Source organism: Pogona vitticeps, chromosome 1, assembly GCF_051106095.1.
Source record: "Pogona vitticeps strain Pit_001003342236 chromosome 1, PviZW2.1, whole genome shotgun sequence".
NCBI lineage: Eukaryota > Metazoa > Chordata > Lepidosauria > Squamata > Agamidae > Pogona > Pogona vitticeps.
This window is the reverse complement of record NC_135783.1, coordinates 143,871,899-143,893,433: the sequence shown is the minus strand read 5'-3', so window position 1 is coordinate 143,893,433 and position 21,535 is coordinate 143,871,899.

The following is a 21,535-nucleotide window of genomic DNA, read 5'->3' as shown; positions in this document are numbered from 1 at the left end:
TATTTTCTTCACATTTAAGATTTTACATACAGAGAAGTTGTAGGCTGGGAGATCACTCTGACTTGCCATTGAAGTGGAACAGAGTGAGGAGTAGAGGTAAGGAAACCGGTCCTCTTTCCCTTCTCATTCAAACTTTTCAATGACTCTTTGAACCAGTCAAAGCTCAAGTTCTTTTTGTTCAAAATATGGAGGTATTTGCAAATATTTTTATATTTTCAAAAATGAACTGAAGATGAACCCCTTACTCCTAGTTTTGGTCATAGAATCATAGAATAATTGAGTTGGAAGGGACCTATAAGGCCATCGAGAGCAATCCACTACTCATGGAAGGAATTCAAATCAAAGTTGTTCTGACCGATGGTTGTCCAATTTTCTCTCAAATGCCTCCAGCATTGGAGCGTTGACAGAGGTGCTGCGTTACCAGACTACGCCAGGGGCGTAATGATGAAGTGAACTGCCCAGAGATTAAACCAAACAGACACTGTTGTGGTGTTGAAAATATTATTTACATTAAAGTCCATATATACAGGGGTAAATACAGCTTCTCTTGGTCTTTATACAGTCCTGGTCATTCACAGTAGTTCTTCAGTTAGCAATGGTAAATTACAGTTTTCAGTAACCAAAGATTGTTACCAATGTAAATAGTCCAGCATCCACGAAGTCTTCTCCTCTTACCACGGAGATAGTCTTCTCCCAGGATCTTCTCCTTGCAATATGGCAAGTCTTCATCCAACGATGCAGAATATACAGCTCTCAGCAACACGATCACCAGCAACACAACAGTACAACCACCCAAACTATCCAACGGCCCAACTACCCAAACTACCCAACAAGTTTGTCTCTGCAAGCTTGGCTAGTTTTATTCTTGGTTGAACCAATCAAATTGGTTGTCCCACAGCTGCCTCAATTAACTCAGCTGTGCTCCTTTGTTACATGTTGCTTAGTAAATCTGATCCTGTAACAACTTATCTACTGAATTGCAATGAACAATTCCCTAGGTTGACTTTGAGACCTGTCAATCTCCTCCAATTGTTTATAGCAATTCTGTTACATACATTGTATATTGCCTTGAACATATACAGAGTTCTTTTTTTTTTACATTCACATACATACTTTATATCATTCCCAACATTTCACATGCTTTGTTATGTTTAGTTGTCCCCAATACTTTTGTCAAAACAATCAGCTTTGTTATTTTCTGTTCCACAGTATATCAGTTCAATTAAACCATTTTCTATACTTTGCTTTACATTTTGGTACCTGATATCTGTGTGTTTAGATCTGCTTTTTACATTTGGTGAGTTTGCCATTTGTATGGCAGCTTGATTATCTTCAAAAACCTTTATTTGTGATTTTATATTCACACCCAGATCTTGTGCCAATTGTTTATAGAATACTAGATCTGTACACAATTCAGATAATGCTGCATACTCAGATTCGGCAGAAGACAACGATATAAATTTCTGTCTAGCTGTCTTCCAGCTTATCAAACTTCCTCCCAAATGTACAGTCATGCCTGATGTTGATCTTCTGGTTGTTAAATCACTACCATAATTAGCATCGGCATAGGCAGTAACAGACAGTTCTCCCACTGGTTCTAAATTTAGCCTTTTATTTTGTGCTTCCTTTAAATACCTAAGTACTCTTTTTGCTGATTGCATGTGCCTTTCATTCGGCTTACTCACATTCCTAGATAGCAGGTTTACAGCTATAGAGATGTCTGGCCTTGACCATCTGCTCAAATATAGTAAGCTGCCTACCAGTGATCTATATACATCAATATCACAATCTGGGCCACTAATATCTTCTTTCTCGAACTCTATGTTCATTGGAGTTGCTGCACCTTTACAATCCTCCATCTTATACTGTTTTAGGAGTTTTAATATTTTGCTCTTTTGGGCTATTTTAAATCCTTTCTTACTTCTTTTTATTTCTACTCCTAAGTAGTTACTTATTTCTCCTAAATCTCTCAATTTGTAATGTTTCTTTAACATTTGGATTATTTCTTCAGCCTCTTTCTTATCTTTGGTGAATATGGCTAGATCATCCACAAACACTAATATTATAGCTTGTGTTCTCTTATTTATGAATAAACAAGGGTCAGCCTTTCCTTGCACAAAACCATTATCTTTTAAAGTTTTGGTTAAATGTTGGTTCCATTCATGGCCACTTTGTCTGAGACCATATAGACTTTTCTTCAATATCCAGCATTTACCTTCACTTTCAATTCCTGGTGGAATTTCCATATAAATTATGTGTTTCAGGTCAGCATATAAATAGGCTGTTTCTATATCAACATGCCTGGTCATGAGATTATGCTTGGCTGCATAGGTTAAAGCAAATCTCAATGTCTCTGGTCTTAGAGCCGGGGCAAAAACTTGATCATAGTCGTTTGAAGTTTGTGCATATCCTTTTGCCACTAACCTTGCTCTATACCTCACATTACCATCGGCATCCACCTTCTTTTTAAATACCCATCTGGAACCAATTACTTTTGATTTTTCAGGCAGTTTCACCTCCTCATAAACTTTCAGTTGTTTTAATGAATTTAACTCCTTCTCCATTGCCTCTTTCCATTTTATTTGTTCTTTCTCAGGCATATTACATATGTCATCATATGTCTCTGGTTCAGCCACATTGAGACAGTAATAGGTCTCAGGCTTGTACCTGTCTGGAGTTTTTCTCTCTCTGCTAGACCTCCTAGGTAATTCTCTGTCCTCCTCTAGAGTTTCCCTCCTTTCTGAGTTGGATGGAATTTCTTTATCTGATTGCATTTCCTCAGGTTCTACCTCTCCTTTAATTTCTTGCTCTGTTTGTGAGTCACTTTCATCTGCACTATCTTCACTACTTTCATTCCTTTCATGCAATTTAATTATGGTTTCTGGGGGTTTGCATATTTTGTCCCAGTTACTGTGCTCATTAAAAGAAGCACTGCTACTTATTACAAGTTTGTTGGTATTTGGCAACCCAAACCTAAATGCTCTCCTATTTTGTTGATATCCAAGGAAATACATCAACCTGGCTTTCTTCTCTCCCTTTCTCCTTATTTCTTTTGGGATGTGAACCCATGCAGGAGATCCAAATACGTGTAAAAATTTTAAATTTGGTTTTCTCCCAGTCCAAACTGTGTAGGGTATATTGTTTATTCCACTGTGCCAAAGAATATTAATATAAAAATTCGCACAAAGTGTAGCTTCACCCCAATATTTCTCTGATAGATTACTCCCCCTAATCATTGCCTCAGCCATGTTCTGCAGAGTTTGGCCCCTTCTTTCAATAAAGGCATTCTGAGTAGGTGTATAGGGAGCGGCTCTCCTGTGAGTAATGCCATTTTTCTTTAATATTGCTTGAAATTTGGCATTTGTAAACTCTGTTCCATTGTCAGTTTGTACCACCTTAACCTTTTCCCCTGTTTTACGCTCTACAAATTTGAGCCATTTTTCAAACTCTACATGTACTGCACTTTTATCTTTCATAAGATAGCAGTATCCAAACCTGGACTTTTGGTCTTGGATAGAGAGAATGTATCTAGCTCCTCCTAATGATGCACTTTTGGGTCCAATTACATCAATTGACACCAAATCTAATATGTTTTTCACTTGTACATCACTATGTTTCATTATAGGAGCTTTCTTACTCTTGGCTAATTGGCATGCTTGACAATTCACATATTCATTACATTGTTTTAGATTAACTCCTACTGAGTTTTCAATTGTTTTTCTAAGTGTTTTGTAGTTTGCATGTCCAAGTCTTTGATGCCATAAATGAATACAATCTTTGTGTATACATTTGTTCTCATAGACATTGTTAGCCTTAGTACAGTTTAGTCTATATAAATTATTTCTAGCATAGCAATTCAATTTTTCATTGTTCTTGCTAGTTATTATACATTTACTCTCATAGAAAGTGCTAACAAACCCATTCTTTGCTAATGAACTCACAGAAAGTAAATTATGCTTCAAATTTGGAACATGTAAAACATCTATTGGTCTAGCAATATAAGGCAATTTCACTTTACCTTTTCCCAGTACCTTAGCACTAACACCATTTGCTAAGCATACTTGTTGGTTGGATACAGGTTGGTAGTTAAATATTAGCTGTTTGCTCTTACACATGCTGGCAGTTGCTCCTGAGTCGACAATCCACTCTTCACCCTGTTCAAAGTTATAAATTTCCTCAGTCAGGCTTAGTGTTTCTCTCTTGCGTCTGGTTTGTTTTTCTTTTCCTTTCTTAAATTTACAGTCTTTCATCAGATGTTTTCTTGAGCCACAGGAAAAACAGCGTTTTCCAGAATGAATGCTTGCAGCTGTGTCCCCCTCCTCCTCACTTTCTTTCAGCTTATCACGTTGATTAGTGAGTTTGGAGTCTCGGAGCTGTTTGTTATCTTTTCTCTTTTGTTCCTCTTCCAACAGTTTGCTCGTTATATTAATTACTGTTAGCTCTGCTTGAGGAAGAATTTCTAAATTGGTCACCAGCTGATCATATGACTCATCTAATGAAGACAGAATAATAAATACTTCTTGTATTTCTGTAAATGTGATGTTCTTTTCCCGTAAGTCCATCAACATTGACTTCATTGCCTCTAAATGTTGAAGCATACACCCTCCAGCTTTCAGTCTAGTTCGAAAAAGTTTCCTGGCAATTTGAATCTGGCTTCCAACGTTATCTCTTACGAAGAGTCTCCTTAAATCCTCCCATGCCTTCTTTGCTGAGTTTTGGCCTCTCAGGTGGATAAGAAGACGGTCTTCTAGAGTTAACCCAATAATAGCCAGTGCTTTAGCATTTAGTTTCTTTTTCCTCTCATTTAGGATTGCTGGGGGATTTTCTACAATGTCCCATAATGCTTCCTTTTGCAATAGCAACTGAACCTTCTGCTGCCAAGTTGCATAATTTTCCCCATTCAACTTTTTTATGCACAGTCCAGCCATAGACATTTCGTTGGCCATTTTCACCACAGACTGTAGCCCACACTACTTGGCTCTCTCTGTTCAGCAGTTTCTTCAATAACTTCTTAAATTTATACCTGGATGCAGTCTGGTGCGCTGTCTGGGCCCATAACCAATTGACAGAGGTGCTGCGTTACCAGACTACGCCAGGGGCGTAATGATGAAGTGAACTGCCCAGAGATTAAACCAAACAGACACTGTTGTGGTGTTGAAAATATTATTTACATTAAAGTCCATATATACAGGGGTAAATACAGCTTCTCTTGGTCTTTATACAGTCCTGGTCATTCACAGTAGTTCTTCAGTTAGCAATGGTAAATTACAGTTTTCAGTAACCAAAGATTGTTACCAATGTAAATAGTCCAGCATCCACGAAGTCTTCTCCTCTTACCACGGAGATAGTCTTCTCCCAGGATCTTCTCCTTGCAATATGGCAAGTCTTCATCCAACGATGCAGAATATACAGCTCTCAGCAACACGATCACCAGCAACACAACAGTACAACCACCCAAACTATCCAACGGCCCAACTACCCAAACTACCCAACAAGTTTGTCTCTGCAAGCTTGGCTAGTTTTATTCTTGGTTGAACCAATCAAATTGGTTGTCCCACAGCTGCCTCAATTAACTCAGCTGTGCTCCTTTATTACATGTTGCTTAGTAAATCTGATCCTGTAACAACTTATCTACTGAATTGCAATGAACAATTCCCTAGGTTGACTTTGAGACCTGTCAAGCGTTCACCACCTCCAGAGGTAATTGGTTCCATTGTTGTCGTGCTTTAACAGGAAGTTTTTTCCTGATGGTCAACCTAAATCTGACTTCCTGTGACTTGAGCCCATTATTATGTGTCCTGCACTCTGGGATGATACAGAACAGATCCTGACTCTCCTTTGTATGACAGCCTTTCTAGTATTTGAAAATAGCTATCATACCTCCCCTCAGCCTTCTTTTTTCAAGGATAAACATGCTCAGTTCTTTCAGTCTTTCCTCATAGAGCTTGGTTTTCACCTTCCTGATCAGCCTTGTTGCCCTCCTCTGAACTTGTTCCAGCTCGTTGGTATCCTTCTTAAAGTACAGTGTCCAGAACTGGACACAGTACCAAAGATGAGACCTAACCAGTGTCAAATAGAGGGTAACTAATACATCACAAGATTTGGAGACTATACTTCTAGTTTTTCCCCCTAGGTGTAGAACTTTGCACTTATCCGTGTTAAATCCCGTTCTGCTGTTTTCAGCCCACTTCTCCAGCCCATCAAGATCTTCTTGAATTTTGTTCCTGTCTTCCAAGGTATTAGCTGTTCTGCCCAATTTTGTGTCATTTGCATATCTGATAATTATTCCCTGCACTTCCTCATCCAAGTCATTAATAAAAACGCTGAAGAGTACCGGACCCAGGACTGAGCCTTGTGGCACTCCACTTGTTCCCTTCTCCCAGTTTGAGAAGGAGCCACTGACTAGTACTCTCCAAGCATGATTCTGACACTTGTGCTATCCAGTCCACACTTAGTTAGCCTGATAATCAGAATGTCATGGGGCTCTTTGTCAAAGGCTTTGCTGAAGTCAAGATACATTATGTTTACAGCATTCCCACCATCTTCGTGGGCCTGATAAAAAAAAATGAAATAAGATTAGCCTGGCAGGATTTGTTCTTGATAAATTCCACGTTGGCTTCTAGTTATTACTGAACTGTTTTCAAGGTACTTGCAGAGTGATAGCTTTATTTTATGCTTCTGTCGGCTCCACCAGCATGTGTAGCATCACCGAGGCAGCGCTCCTTTGCCCTGCCCCTGGGATAATGTGAGACATGATAATCATGTCTAGTTACCCAGATGGGAGGCTGGAAGTGTCCAGAAAAGGATGCTCCACCATGTGCTCAGCCTCTTTTCAAGGCTTTCTTTCCTGACGGTCAAGCCTGTTTAGACAGGCTAGCCAGAGATCTATCTATACAAACACACACTGTAGCATCTGTCCAGGTCATGAATATTAATGTGCTGTCTGCATGTACCAATGAGAGTGCTGGAGAAGCAGAGTCATGTGATATAAGAGTCTCTGGAGGAGGAGGAGACAGGAGGATGGTGGATTTGGATTTTTTGGGGGGGAGAAAGTTAGATTGCTAAGCAAGGGCTGATATGTAGTGAACTGATGAAGACCATTAAGAACTGTTTAGTTCAGAACAAAAGATGTTGGCTTAAGCTTTATTCTTTGTAACAATAAACTATTTCTGCTTTATATAAACTGACACATTGTCTGGACCTCTGTCATTAACATCGAAAGTTGTTGTGAACAACTGGTGGCAGCTGAACAGCTTGCAGAGTGAGCCTTTGTTTGGTGAAAAAATCAAGAGCTGCACGGGGAACGCCCCCCCCCACACAGAAGGGGCATCATTAAATAGAGACATTTTTTTAAAAAGTAAATAAAATTAAAAAGAGTAGAAAAGGCAGAGGTCTGAGATGCCCCCTGGGTGGGGGGCTTTTGAGCCTGCAGTTGACGGCCTGCCCTCTGTAAAAACAAAAAAGAATTGATGATGCTGATGCTGATGATGCTGATGATGCTGATGCTGATGATGCTGATGCTGATGCTGATGCTGATAATAATAATAATAATAATAATAATAATAATAATAATAATAATAATAATAATAATAATAATAATAATAACAACAACAACAACAACAACAACAACAACAACAACAACAACAACAACAACAACAACAACAACAACAACAACAACAACAACAACAACAATAATAATAATAATAATAATAATAATAATAATAATAATAATAATAATAATAATAATAATAATAATAATAATAATAATAATAATAATAATAATAGACAGACAAACAGACAGATAAGGATAATAGAGGTAGTATAGATAGATAAACAAGAAATAAATGTAAAGTATAAAGTTATATGTCTTAGCATTCCAAGCCAAGGTGCTGGGTGTTGTTGATGTGACAGCTGACTTTAGGTTACGTAATTGAGGGATGACTGTGGGATGGAAAAAAGAGTTTGGATTCCTGATGACAGGTCCCCATTCACTTCCACTATCCTAATAACATTTAGTCAAACCTGGGGTAGCATATGTAGGGATGTTTATGAAGCAAAGCAAAGCAAAGCATGCTCCTTATATACCGCCCCATAGTGCTACAAGCACTCTCTGGGTGGTTTACAAGTCAATTGTGCAGCCTACACATTGCCTCTCCCCCAGCGAGCTGGGTACTCATTTTACCAGTCTCAGAAGGATAGAAGGCTGAGTCAACCATGAGCCGGCTACCTGGGATTGAACCATAGGTCATGAGCACAGTTTTGGCTGCAGTACAGCAGTTTAATCACTGAGACATGAGCTTCACTACTTTTTTTTTTAAGCTTTGAAGGTTAGCAAGGAGGTTGCACCTGGCAGGAGTGATGCATCGCAAGTGGCATTGCAGCTATCAGATGTGGCAGTGGTAGCAGATAGAATACAGTTCCATATACGCAGATCTACAGCAAATCCAGTTGGTAGAGGGCAAACATCACATTAGGGAAATGTTCTGTCAAGGAAATATGCCCTGTCCAGGTGTTCGAAGTGCCTGAGGCATTGAGGAGATACACAGAGTCATCTATTCCACCACAGTGATGGCACACCACTGATGAAGTACCAGTTCTGGAAGGTCACAGGTATCACCTTGGGACAAGTGGGCTTGGAAGGTTGGCACTTTGGAAACCATTCATTCTGTATTTCAGCAGCATCAACTGCAGCTAACCAGGGATATAGCCCAGAAGAGATCAGTGGGTTGGGAGATGGTCATCCAATAGATACAGGCTTTATTTTCACAACTCGCCACTGACTCCTGGCTCTTTGTGTTTTTGTTTCCAGGCATGGAACGTCCCAGATGGCAATGAAGGATCTTGTTGGTGGGCCACAGCTTTATTCATTGGGCAGCAGGGCATGCTGCCAGGACAGCGTGGGACTGAGATTTGGGGCTGGGTGCCTTCGCTTGGTTGAATTGGAAAGGGTCGAGAGCCATGCTTTGGCAAGAGTTTGATGAAGTTCCATCTTCAGGAATTTTGGGTGCACCCCCAGTGGTTCTGTTGATTCACTTGGTTGATAATGACTTGGCCATCATGTTATATATTTTGAGGGACCTACAGAGCTGGAAGGCTAGGTATCCGTCATCAAGAGTTGTTTGTTCCACAATAATTCCCCAGCATGTCTGGAGGGCAGAATGTGACCCAAGTTGTATAAACAGAGCCTGTAGGAAGGTTAATAAAGAAGTCCGCAGGGTAGTTGTAAAGGAATTAGGTTCTATAATTAGACACCCGGAGATCCATTTGGACCGGCCAGAACTTTACAGAGTTGATGGGCTTCATTTATCTGAGGCTGGTTTGAAAGTTTTCTTGAAGGATTTGCAGAGGGGATTGTGTGCTGAAATTCTCAGCTTGATGGGGGGAATGGGTCATAGCTAGGATAGCCCCATTCCGTGGCAGGTAGTACAGCAGGAACTAGGATTGGTGAGTACCCACGGAGTACAATGGAGGTGATAGCACATTATACCTTGAGGCGCTGCAGATTGTCATGTTACAGTGCTAGGAGGAAGGATGTGCTGGGGCCTTCCCTGGACTGAGGGTCGCCAAAGAGAAGGGGCTTACAAGCCCAGGGGGTGCTTGATCTTTCACTGTCCAGGGTTGTTCTATCGTAAGGACCACACAACAACGGGGCGTGGGACTTGGCCATATAAGGTTGGTGAAGGGATCTGGTGAGACCTTCGGCACCAAACCTGATCCCACACTACTACAGCCCCCTGATATGTTTCAATAAAGTATGGCTCTAGTTTACCCCATCACCTGTGTCTTGCCTCTTTATTCCAGGGTGGGTGAGCAGAGAATTTTCCCTGGGACTGATGTTAGGCTGACTAGTCTGTAGATCCCAGGTTCCTTCTTTTTGCCCTTTTTGAAGATTGGGGCAACATTAGCACCTTACCCATTCTCTATGATTTCAAGAAAATAAAAGGCAGTGGTTCTGAGAGCTCTTCAGTCAGTTCCTTCAACATTCTTGGATGCAGTACATCCAACCCTGGAGGTTTGAGCGTGATTCCTTCCACATTAAAATTTTTTTAAATCTCAGATATCTTTCCACATATGCAAATATTAGGAAATTCTTATGATAATCAAACTAAAATAAGGTTCTCAATAATCTGTAGTTAGGGGTGTTGTAATATAGCAGGCAGTACTGAGAGCAATACTGTATGGTAGTTTTCAATAATTTATTTTTGCTGTTGCCCTGTAGCAAATCTAAAGAGGGACATGGTTTTGCTCCTTTGTTCCTCAATTTATTTTAATCAGAAAAAGGAGCAATTTATACAGGCTGGTAATGAGTGAGTATTGATTCTTCTGAGGTGAAAACCTCAACTTTATTGATTTGAAATATAAAATTGAAACCAGGGTAAACATTCATCTCATGGGACAGTAATTGCTGATATTTTCCCATGGGCTTACTTTAATACATACAGTAGGGTTGAAGTATTTTCATCAGAAATATCCCACCCCTTTGTTTAATTCTCTAAACGACTAGTAAAATTCTGACCCCAGCAATACTCAGGGGACTTATAAATCTATCACCATTCTGTGGTTTTTCAAAGTTACCATGCAATGAAAGGAATAAAAGAATAAAGAAAAGGAATCATGTCTTTTTCATGAGCAAGTTTTGAGGCAGAAATTTGCATAGTTCCCTTAGTTTTTCTTCACTTATTCTAGAACATTTTTATTTTAATTTAGAAGAATGTAACAATTTAGAACCTAAAGCTGCAATTCCAAGCAAACTTAAGTGAATCTCACTGAAATAATGGGATATATTTTTGAATAAACATGAGTTTTTGTCTATCTGTGGGACTCAGAACCAGTGCCCAACAGCTGTTGTTGGACTGCAATGGCTTTTAGTTTCAAGTCAGAAGGAATTTTAGTCCAGAAGGATCTGACAGCCCACTGTTTTCTTCTTTATAGAACCATAGAATAAATGAGTCGGAAGGGGCCTATAAGGCCATCGAGTCTAACCCCTTGCTCAATACAGGAATCCAAGTCAGAGCAGATCTGACAGATAGCTGTCCAATTTTCTTTTGAATGCCTCCACCATCGGAGTGCTCATCACCTCCTGAGGTAATTGGTTCCATTCTCATATGGCTCTAAGATGTTTTTCCTGGTATTTAGCCTAAATCTGACTTCCTGTAACTTGAGCCCATTATTACAGGTCCTGCACTCTGGGATGATCAAGAACAGACCCTGCCCCTCCTCTGTATGACTACCTTTCAAGCATTTGAAAATTGCTATCATCTCTCCTCTCAGTCATCTTGTCTTGAGGCTAAACATGTCCAGTTTTCCCCCCATCTTTATACTCCTTTCCCTACTACACTCACTGTAGCATTAGTAGCTATAAGGGGCCTAGAATGACAGCATGACCATTTGAAGTTTGGGCCCTCATCTTCCCACAACAGTTCTCAGTTGCTTAAAAATTACCTGCTCTCCTGAGGGAAGGCTATATGGGTTTATAGGGCAATGAAAGGTTTTTAAAAAGCTGTTCATGAATCCAAACTGCCCATGGGAGCAATCTGTGGCTGTAACAACCACCTTGCACGGTCAGAAAGCAGCTGGGGGGCCCTCGTAAAGACTTCCGTCTCCCATGGGTCATCATCACCAGCCATCTGGTAAACAAGGTGAAGAGGACATCAGGGAGAGAACAAAGACAAAACGAGGCTCAGCTCTCTCTTTCTCTCTTCCTTGTGCCATCGCTGCTAGGTCAGGTAGCAGGTCAGGTAGCATCTGACTTAAAGGGGAATGAGAGGAAGGTGCTCAGTAAAGGGTCAGTCTCTGGCTGGGAGGGTGGTTTGTGGATCAGAGAGGTCAGCAAGGTACCATGGATTCCACTCCATCCCAGACATTAGATAACTGTGTGCTGTCAAGTTAATTCTGACTCATAAAAACCCTTTTCATGGTTTTCCAGGTAGCGAGTACTGTACTCAGAAATAGATCACCCTTCTCTTCTACTGGGACTGTGCAGCTTTTGGGTATTAGCAGGCCTGAAATCCTCCTTCTTTTAAAGTTAGGCTTTTCAGAGCTCCTGATGTTTGTTCCTAAGTCTGCCTTGGGAGAACCTTTGTTGCCTTTACCTCAATGCAGTATTTATTTATTCATTTATTTGTCTGATTTATATCCCGCCCATCTGGTATATTCTACCACTCTGGGCGGCTTACAGATTATCAAAACAATTAAAAAACATAAAAAACATTAGCATACATTTAGACCTGTCTTCCAAAAGGGAATAGATAAAACAACTGGTGCTCCCAACATCAGCTACTTAAGGTTGTTTCAGTCTGTCAAATAATAGGGTTTAAGCATCAAGATATAGTGTATCCTCATCATCTTCATGACTGGCATTTCCATCTAGTAAACAGGACTTACTGATATTAAGAACAAGCACTTAAAATGTAGTGCTACAGTTTTATGCTTATTTTAAAATGGAAACAACAGTAGAGCCTTTAGCATTTAGTAGAGCCCTAAATCCCACTTCTGGGCGCCAAGAACAGAAAAATGCTGATATAGTCACTGTGACAAACCCAGACCTACTGGGATCTGCCACACGTTAACTAAGCTGCCACCAACCATTCCCTATAAGAAGTCACACAGACCAGGGATGGATTTTCAAACAAATAAGAGAACAAGGTTTATTTAAATACACACAGGGAAAAATAAAACGATCAGGTGAATAAGATAAAGTAACGTGGCTTATTCTCATTCATACATGCATACAGTTTGGTTCACACAGAACCCTTAACTTGAAGCACAGACCCTGAACCTATCAGTTCTGGCTAACCAACAGACACCTGAACCTATCAGGTTGGTACTCTGACACACAGTAGTACCCTGTCTGACACACAGACTCCCACACCAGCTTCTTCTTCCCAGCTGCTGCTTCTTCACATCCCAGTGTCTCCCCACTCTCCACACAGGCTTCACCTATATATACAGTACAGCCCCTCCTCCTGATGTCCCGCCTTCCACTCCCCATAGGATGGAACTTTCCCTCCAAACCCATGACAGACAGGTAACATCAGTGCTGTATGTAACACCTCCCCTCTTTATAAGTTGTTTTGTAGGGGGAAAGCTAAGGTGCTTTTTCCCAAAAAACAACCTGGTTAAAACACACAACAACAGTTATACATACAATACCATACTTACTTATACTTACATTCTAAGTTAACCATAGCAATTAGGCATTTAAACATTTACCATATACATTACATCAATTTACCTTTATTCATACAAACCAAGTTCAAAAAAAACAGGTACATTTAACTTTTTGTCATCAATATATATACATAGTCCATGTTTCTTTCGCCGTCTTCATTCTTCAGGTCTTCTTGACAAGGCGTCAGCAACACAGTTCACTGACCCTCTGACCACCTTCACTTCAAAGTCATAGTCCTGCAAGTTTAAAGCCCACCTCATAAGTTTGCTATTGTGGGTTTTCATTGTCTTTAACCATTGCAGTGGTGAATGGTCAGTGCACAGAACAAAATGTCTTCCCCAGATGTAAGGCTTGGCCTTCTGGATCGCGTAGACTATGGCCAAACACTCCTTCTCCACGGTTGCCAAATGTCTCTCACCTTTTTGAAGTTTCCTACTCAGGTAGGACACTGGATGCTGGTCACCATTCTCATCCTCCTGGCACAGAACTGCTCCTACCCCGCTGTTAGACGCATCGGTGTAGATGATGAACTCCCGGTCGAAGTCTGGAGCACACAGCACTGGATACTGGACGAGCGCCTCCTTCAACCTCTGGAACGCCGCCTCACAGTCGCTGGTCCACGGGATGCGGTCATCAGTCTTCTTCCTCGTCAGATCGGTCAGCGGAGCTGAAATCTCGCTAAACCTCGGGATGAACTTTCTGTAGTAGCCCACCAACCCAAGAAATGATTTGACTTTTTTCTTGGTGTTGGGTCTGGGCCAATCACGAACAGCTTCTATTTTGGCCTCCAGGGGTTTTATCACTCCTCCCCCTACCATGTGACCCAAGTATTTTCTTTCTGGGCTACCCAGCTGCAGTTTGTTCTCTCTGCAGGGCCTAGGCCAAAGCACTTCCTCCCCTGGGTTAAAGTGCCTCTCCCCGGCTTTCTGGTCATCCCAAACTTTCTTTCTGACCTTCTGAGCTTGCAGGTTTTCTGCTGCCAGCTCTAGATTTCTCTTTAGGTCATTCATCAAGGTGTCTATGTACGTCACAACGTCTTGTGGGTCATCCTGGGTGATCTGCTCCCAATTTTGTTTGATCAAATCAAGGGGCCCTTTCACCCTTCTCCCAAATAAAAGTTCAAATGGACTGAACCCGGTACTGGCTTGTGGCACTGATCGATAAGCAAACAAAAGGGATTGCAGCTTCTGGTCCCAATTGTTTGGATTCTCTGCCAAGTAAGCCCTAATCATGCGCATTAGAGTCCCATTGAACTTCTCAGTTAACCCATTACTTTCAGGATGATAGGCAGTAGTTTCCTTGTGCTTAATTCCACAGATTTGCCATAAGCGTTTCATGAGCTTTGATGTGAACGATGCGCCCAAATCTGTGATTATTTCTGAGGCAAATCCCATCCTGGACATATACCCCACCAAGGCATCTGCCACTGTGTTAGTTTCAATGTTAGTCAAGGGTATGGCTTCAGGGTACCTCGTGGCATGGTCCACAATGGTGAGAATGAACCTGTTCCCCCTCTTTGTGGCCTTGGGCAAAGGTCCCACAATATCCACCCCTATGCATTTGAACGGAGTGTCAATCACAGGCAAAGGGCACAACTTTGCTTTGGTCCTGTCGCGGCTATTCCCCTGCCTTTGACACACATCACATTGTTTACAGAACTCCCTGATCTGCTTCCCTATGTCAGGCCAGTAAAAATTCTGTGTGATTCTCTGCTGTGTTTTGTTCACCCCTAAGTGTGCAGCAAACATGTCAGAGTGCCCCCTTTGTAAGATCATGGGGCGATACTTTTCAGGCACCACTAGCTGACTTCTGATCCCATCTCCCCCTTTTGAGGTATTCCTCAGGGTCTCTCTATATAAAATCCCCTTTTTCTCCAGAAATCTCACTGGGGTTTCAGGTGTTAGCTGGGCGTCAGTCACCTGTTCAAAACACTTTTGGAGAGTGGCGTCTGCCTTTTGCTCTTGTCCAAACCTGCTGTCTGTGGTTAAGGTTTCCACCACAGCTTCTGAACTCCCCCCACCTGCTTCCGTCTCTGGCTCATCATTACCCCCTTGAACTGTCCCCGTGGTGGCTTGTGAACGTGTAATCACTAGCACCCGTTTCACATGTTCAGCCAGGTCATTTCCCACGAGCACGGCTGCTGGCAGAGTCGATGAAATCGCTAGCCGCCAAACTCCCCTCCAGCCTTGAAAGTTGACAGGTACCTCCGCGATTGGCAGTGAGATCACCTGCCCCTCAATCCCTGCCACCTTCATGCTCTCATTTGGGATTATAAACTCCCTAGGAATAATATCTGGATGGCACAGGGTTACCTGGGAACAAGTGTCCCGCAGCCCCCGATACTGATGGTCAAGTATTCCTACGTCCACCCCTGCTGTCTCAAACAACTGAGAATCTGTTCTCACGAGCAAGCAGCGCCTGACTTCTACAAGAGGACCATTTTCCTCAGCCTGATCAGCAGATGTAGCTGTTCCAGATTGAGTCACCATGGCAACAGGCTCCCTCAGTGACAATGAGCCTTGCTCTTTCTGGACACAGAACACAGCTTTTGGCTTGGTTCCACTAGAATCCTGAGGCACAATTCCTTTTAGCTGCTTTAATTTCTCACACTCTGAGATTAGATGGCCCTTTCCCTGACAGAAATAACATTTTCTGGTGTATTTTGATTCTCTCTCATCTTGTTTTGGTTTTCCCTCCAAAATCTGAGGTCTTAGTTTCATGTCTGAGGGCTTCCCTTCACCATGGGCCCCTCCCCCTTGCTGGCTTTTCCTTGGTCCCTGAGAGTACTTGCTGTAGGTTTCTTTGGGTTTACCTACAGATTTCCCCTCACCCAAGGGCTTTCTTATTTGCGAAATAAAATCTGCGATCTCGGCAGCTTCCACCACAGATTTTGGTTTCCTTTCCCTCACCTGGAATTTCAATTCCCCATGCAGGACTGAATAGAACTGTTCCAGCGCTATCAAATCTTTAAGCTGTTGAAAGGTCTCTGTCCCCTCCTGCGATAGCCATTTCTCAAGCAGCCTCACCAATTGGGCCCCCACTTGGGTAAAAGTCTGCTCTGGTTTTTTGGTGAGGGATCTGAATCTTTGTCTCAGCTGTTCCGCATTTATCCCATGTCTTGCAAACACCAGTTTTTTAAACTCTGCAAAATCTTTCATCAGTTCCTCAGGCATCTCGGCATAGACCTCAGCCAGGCTACCACTGATTAAAGATCGCATGATGGTCATCTTCTCAGTTTCCCTCACTGAGAAGTCCACAAACGCTCTTTCCACTAAGGAAAAGAACACCTCAGGACAATCTCCCTTGTGGTACACAGGGAATTTCTTCAGGTCAGCTTTAGACAATTGGCCTCCCTCAGAATCCCTATTGTTATTATTGTTCTGGTTCATCAGTTCCAATTTTCTTAATTCAAACGCCATTTTCTCTCTCTCCAATGCCAATTCAAATTGTCTCTGTTTCTCCCTTTCCTCCCTTCTTTCTCTCTCTAATCTTTCCTCCATTTCCCTCACCCTCAGTTCATGCTGTTGGGCTAGGAGCAATTTTCTGAGTTCTGGGTTCTGCTCTCCTGTGCTGTCACCCTGCACTGAGCCAAATTCATCCTCAGAACCTTGGTCAACCTGGGGGTCTTTCACTTCACCCATTTCTGCCATCTGGCTTCGAGTCAAGGGCATAATCCCCCCTCAGAACAGGCTGCTTTAAAAAGTCAAGCCTCAAAATAAAACGACCACTTTTTTTTTTCTTTTGCCTCAGAAGCAGCTTTCCCTATAGATTGCTGCTGTCCTTCAGCACTTAACTTGCAACTGTAGCAAGTTGGAGTCTACCCCCCTCTGCTGGGCCTCTCAGCAGGCAAGCTAGCTCACTTCTACTTTACAATTTTGCCTCAGCTTTTTTCCCGCCAAAACCAGGCTGCCTCAGAGCACTCTAATCTAGTCTCCCCAGTTGGCACGTTCTTCCACTAGCGCACCTCCCCGTGAGGTACACCTAGAAGATTACCTACGCGCCTCAGATTGTCCCTGACTAGACCCCCCTTGCTCTGGGCACACTTGCCAAGGCTTTGCTGGACCACTGGACAACTGGACCAGTCGTATCCCACACGCTGGACACCAATCAATGTGACAAACCCAGACCTACTGGGATCTGCCACACGTTAACTAAGCTGCCACCAACCATTCCCTATAAGAAGTCACACAGACCAGGGATGGATTTTCAAACAAATAAGAGAACAAGGTTTATTTAAATACACACAGGGAAAAATAAAACGATCAGGTGAATAAGATAAAGTAACGTGGCTTATTCTCATTCATACATGCATACAGTTTGGTTCACACAGAACCCTTAACTTGAAGCACAGACCCTGAACCTATCAGTTCTGGCTAACCAACAGACACCTGAACCTATCAGGTTGGTACTCTGACACACAGTAGTACCCTGTCTGACACACAGACTCCCACACCAGCTTCTTCTTCCCAGCTGCTGCTTCTTCACATCCCAGTGTCTCCCCACTCTCCACACAGGCTTCACCTATATATACAGTACAGCCCCTCCTCCTGATGTCCCGCCTTCCACTCCCCATAGGATGGAACTTTCCCTCCAAACCCATGACAGACAGGTAACATCAGTGCTGTATGTAACAGTCACACTATATTTTCTTATGTACTTATTACTTGTATCTATTAACTAGTTTAAGTGGCATAGTACAATTGCACTGATTTCACACGCTAGCAAGGTTATGCTCAAAATCCTGCAAGGTAGGCTTCAGCAGTATGTGGACCGAGAACTCCCAGAAGTACAAACTGGATTTCGAAGGGGCAGAGGAACTAGAGACCAAATTGCTAACATGCGCTGGATTATGGAGAAAGCCTGAGAGTTCCAGAAAAACATCTACTTCTGCTTCATTGACTATGCAAAAGTCTTTGACTGTGTGGACCACAGCAAACTATGGCAAGTCCTTAAAAAAAATGGGAGTGCCTGACTACCTTATCTGTCTCCTGAGAAACCTATATGTGGGACAGGAAGCAACAGTTAGAACGGGATATGGAACAACTGATTGTTTCAAAATTGGGAAAGGAGTACGACAAGGCTGTATATTGTCCCACGGCCTACTTAACTTATATGCAGAATACATCATGCAAAAGGCCGGACTGGAGGAATTCCAAGCTGGAATTAAGATTGCCAGAAGAAATATCAACAACCTCTGATATGCAGATGATACCACTCTGATGGCAGAAAGTGAGGAGGAATTAAAGAACCTCATAATGAGGGTGAAAGAGGAGAGTGCAAAAAATGGTCTGAAGCTGAATATATTAAAAAACTAAGATCATGGCCACTGGTCCCATCACCTCCTGGAATATAGAAGGGGAAGAAATGGAGACAGTGACAGATTTGACTTTCTTGGGCTCCATGATCACTGTAGATGGTGACTGCAGCCAGGAAATTAAAAGACGCCTGCTTCTTGAGAGGAAAGCGATGACAAACCTCGACAGCAACTTAAAAAGCAGAGACATCACCTTGCCGACAAAAGTCCGCATAGTCAAAGCTATGGTTTTTCCTGTCGTGATGTATGGAAGTGAGAGCTGGACCATAAAGAAAGAAAGAATTGATGCTTTTAAATTGTGGTGCTGGAGGAGACTCTTGAGAGTCACCTGGACTTCAAGGAGAACAAACCTATCCATTCTAGAGGAAATCAACCCTGAGTGCTCACTGGAAGGATAGATCCTGAAGCTGAGGCTCCAATACTTTGGCCATCTCATGAGAAGAGAAGACTCCTTGGAAATAACCCTGATGTTGGGAAAGTGTGAAGGCAAGAGGAGAAGGGGACAACAGAGGATGAGATGACTGGACAGTGTCACTGAAGCGACCAACATGAATTTGACCCAACTCTGTGAGGCAGTGGAAGATAGGAGGGCCTGGTGTGCTCTGGTCCATGGGGTCACGAAGAGTCGGACATAACTAAACGACTAAACAACAACAACAACAACAATTAACTTGTTACAAACACAGTAACTCATAAATTAGCAACTAAGTAATTTTGTCTAGCATAGTATACAATTGTTAGTAAATTAATCTTTTTTTAAAATTTAACATTCTACTATTGTTTACTATTATTTGTTCTATTTATAACCTGCTTTTCTTCCAGTGAACTCAATATCATGCAGATCCTCCTCCTTCTCTACCTCCTCCCTGTAGTTGCACAATAACCCTGCGAGGTAGATCAGGTGAAAACAGAAAATGAATATTTCATTACCCCATGTAATGTATCCAATGTGTTTCATGACTCATTGGGGACTTGAACCGGTACCTCCTAAGTCTTAGTTCAACAATATCCTGGATCTTTGTGTGTGTGAGAGAGAAATCATGCATAGAGTATCAGTTTAGCCAATCCCAGAAAAGAGGATGCTAAACTCAATGGGTCTTTTATCTGATGAGCAGAGATTTTCCTATGTTTTATATGAGCTGGTGACAATGCATCACCCCACTCCATTACCCATGTAAAAGGTCCCAATATATTGTGGACTGTGGTTCTAAGATTCTGGGAGACATCATGCTTGTCATATTTTCAAGATCCAGGTTGGTGCCCAAAGGCCTCTCACTTTCTCTCGCTGTGATTTGCCTTTTGGTTTGTTTGAAAATAAAGTAGGAAAGGGAACCAATGTAGGTTACCTTGAGTTCAGGGAAGGAAAGATGGGAGATATAGATATATAAAACTCATAAATCCATAAGTATATAATAAGAAACAGAATAGCACTAAAAGTTCAAATGTGTTCAGAGGGACACCTTCTTTTCCCCAATACAATATTCAAGAGAAAATACTGTTATCTCGGTTTGGTCACTACCATAATTATTGTGTCGGTTTTAGCAGAAATGATTTCTGGACAGTGAGATTCTGTGTTGAAAATGCAATTTTGCTGCTAAGGAAATAGCATTCCTGGTAACCTCATTCATTCCAGACTGGCAGGTGAGAGGGCAGGTATACAGTTTTAGCTGCTGTGCAGCTAATTGTAGCATTTTAGGCAGGATTTCATTTTGAGCTGCTGAGGAAAGTAAATTATTTTCGGCTGCAAAAGATGATACTTCTGTCTTTCAGAGGAAGTCATTACTGGGAAGGCAAAGAGAAATGACTCAAGGGGAAATACATTTTACTGCATTTTCTTATGCATATGATGCTGGGATAGGATAAAACTGCAGGCCATGTAACAAAATACTTCAAGTGGTAGGAAATTTGACCAGAATTTAGTATAATCTGACATACTTTTAATGGAATAATGTGCTGGATACATCTACAGTCCTATTTCTTTTTGAACATTCGTAGCTGGCTTTTTATGCCACTTAAACTATTTCAATTTTTAATTGTTGTCCTTCAAAAGGGTGTTGTTTATAGGCTGGACTGAGACCTAGCCATACCTATAATAGGCCCTCTGAAATTTAGAGCAGTGGTTCTTAACCTTTGTTACTTGGATGTTTTTGAACTGCAGCTCCCAGAAACCCCAGTCAGCAGTTGGTGGTGAAGGCTTCTGGGAGTTGCAGTCCAAAACTCCCGAGTAACCCAAGATTAAGAACCAGTGATTTAGAGGACTTAAACATAGGTGTGTAATGGATGACTCAATCTATTTCATTTTCTCACACATCCATGTCTATTTTTATCCATGTTATAAACGAACTTAAGAGTTATGGAAAAATCTTATCAAAAACAGCTTCATTAGATATCCTGGATATTGACCACATTTAGGTACAGCTACCAGATGTTCTAAATGCAACCGGTATAGCTGCTGAATGCTCCACAGGCCCAGTGTGGAGAGGATCATGTTGTACATGCCTGCTTTGTCTCTTCAGAGTCCATGAGGGAGAAAAAGAAGTGGCAGTGCATATTAAACAACACAAAGGCAATACAAAGGCAGAAGCAGATAATACCTTTATTAGAACACTGAAAAATCAAAGAACAAACAGCTAGCTTTCGACAAAAGTTCATCTTCATCAGGCTGTGGGCACTTCCAAAATATACATGCATTTATTGAAGTCCCAAAGTCTCATGGTTGTTGTGAGGCCAGGTTAGCTTCTTGAGGTGGCCATGGCTGCAGTCTGCAAGAGGCTTGTGGGGGGTCGGGGTGGCTTCAAACCCCTCCTCAGCCAGCAGTTTGGAACTTACCACCCAACTCTTTAAACAAAAGCCTGCCAAGCACTCAGCATCCCCCTCCTCTCCTCCTCCCCCTTCTTTTTGAAACTCAAAGAATTTTTTATTTGGCTAGGGAAAACAAGGTAACACAGAAGCACAGCCAGCCTCCATCAGAAGCACAAAAGCAGCCGAACTACACAGGGGTTGGAAAGCAGACACTTCAGATGCAAGCACTCAAAGCTCTCTGCCTCCAG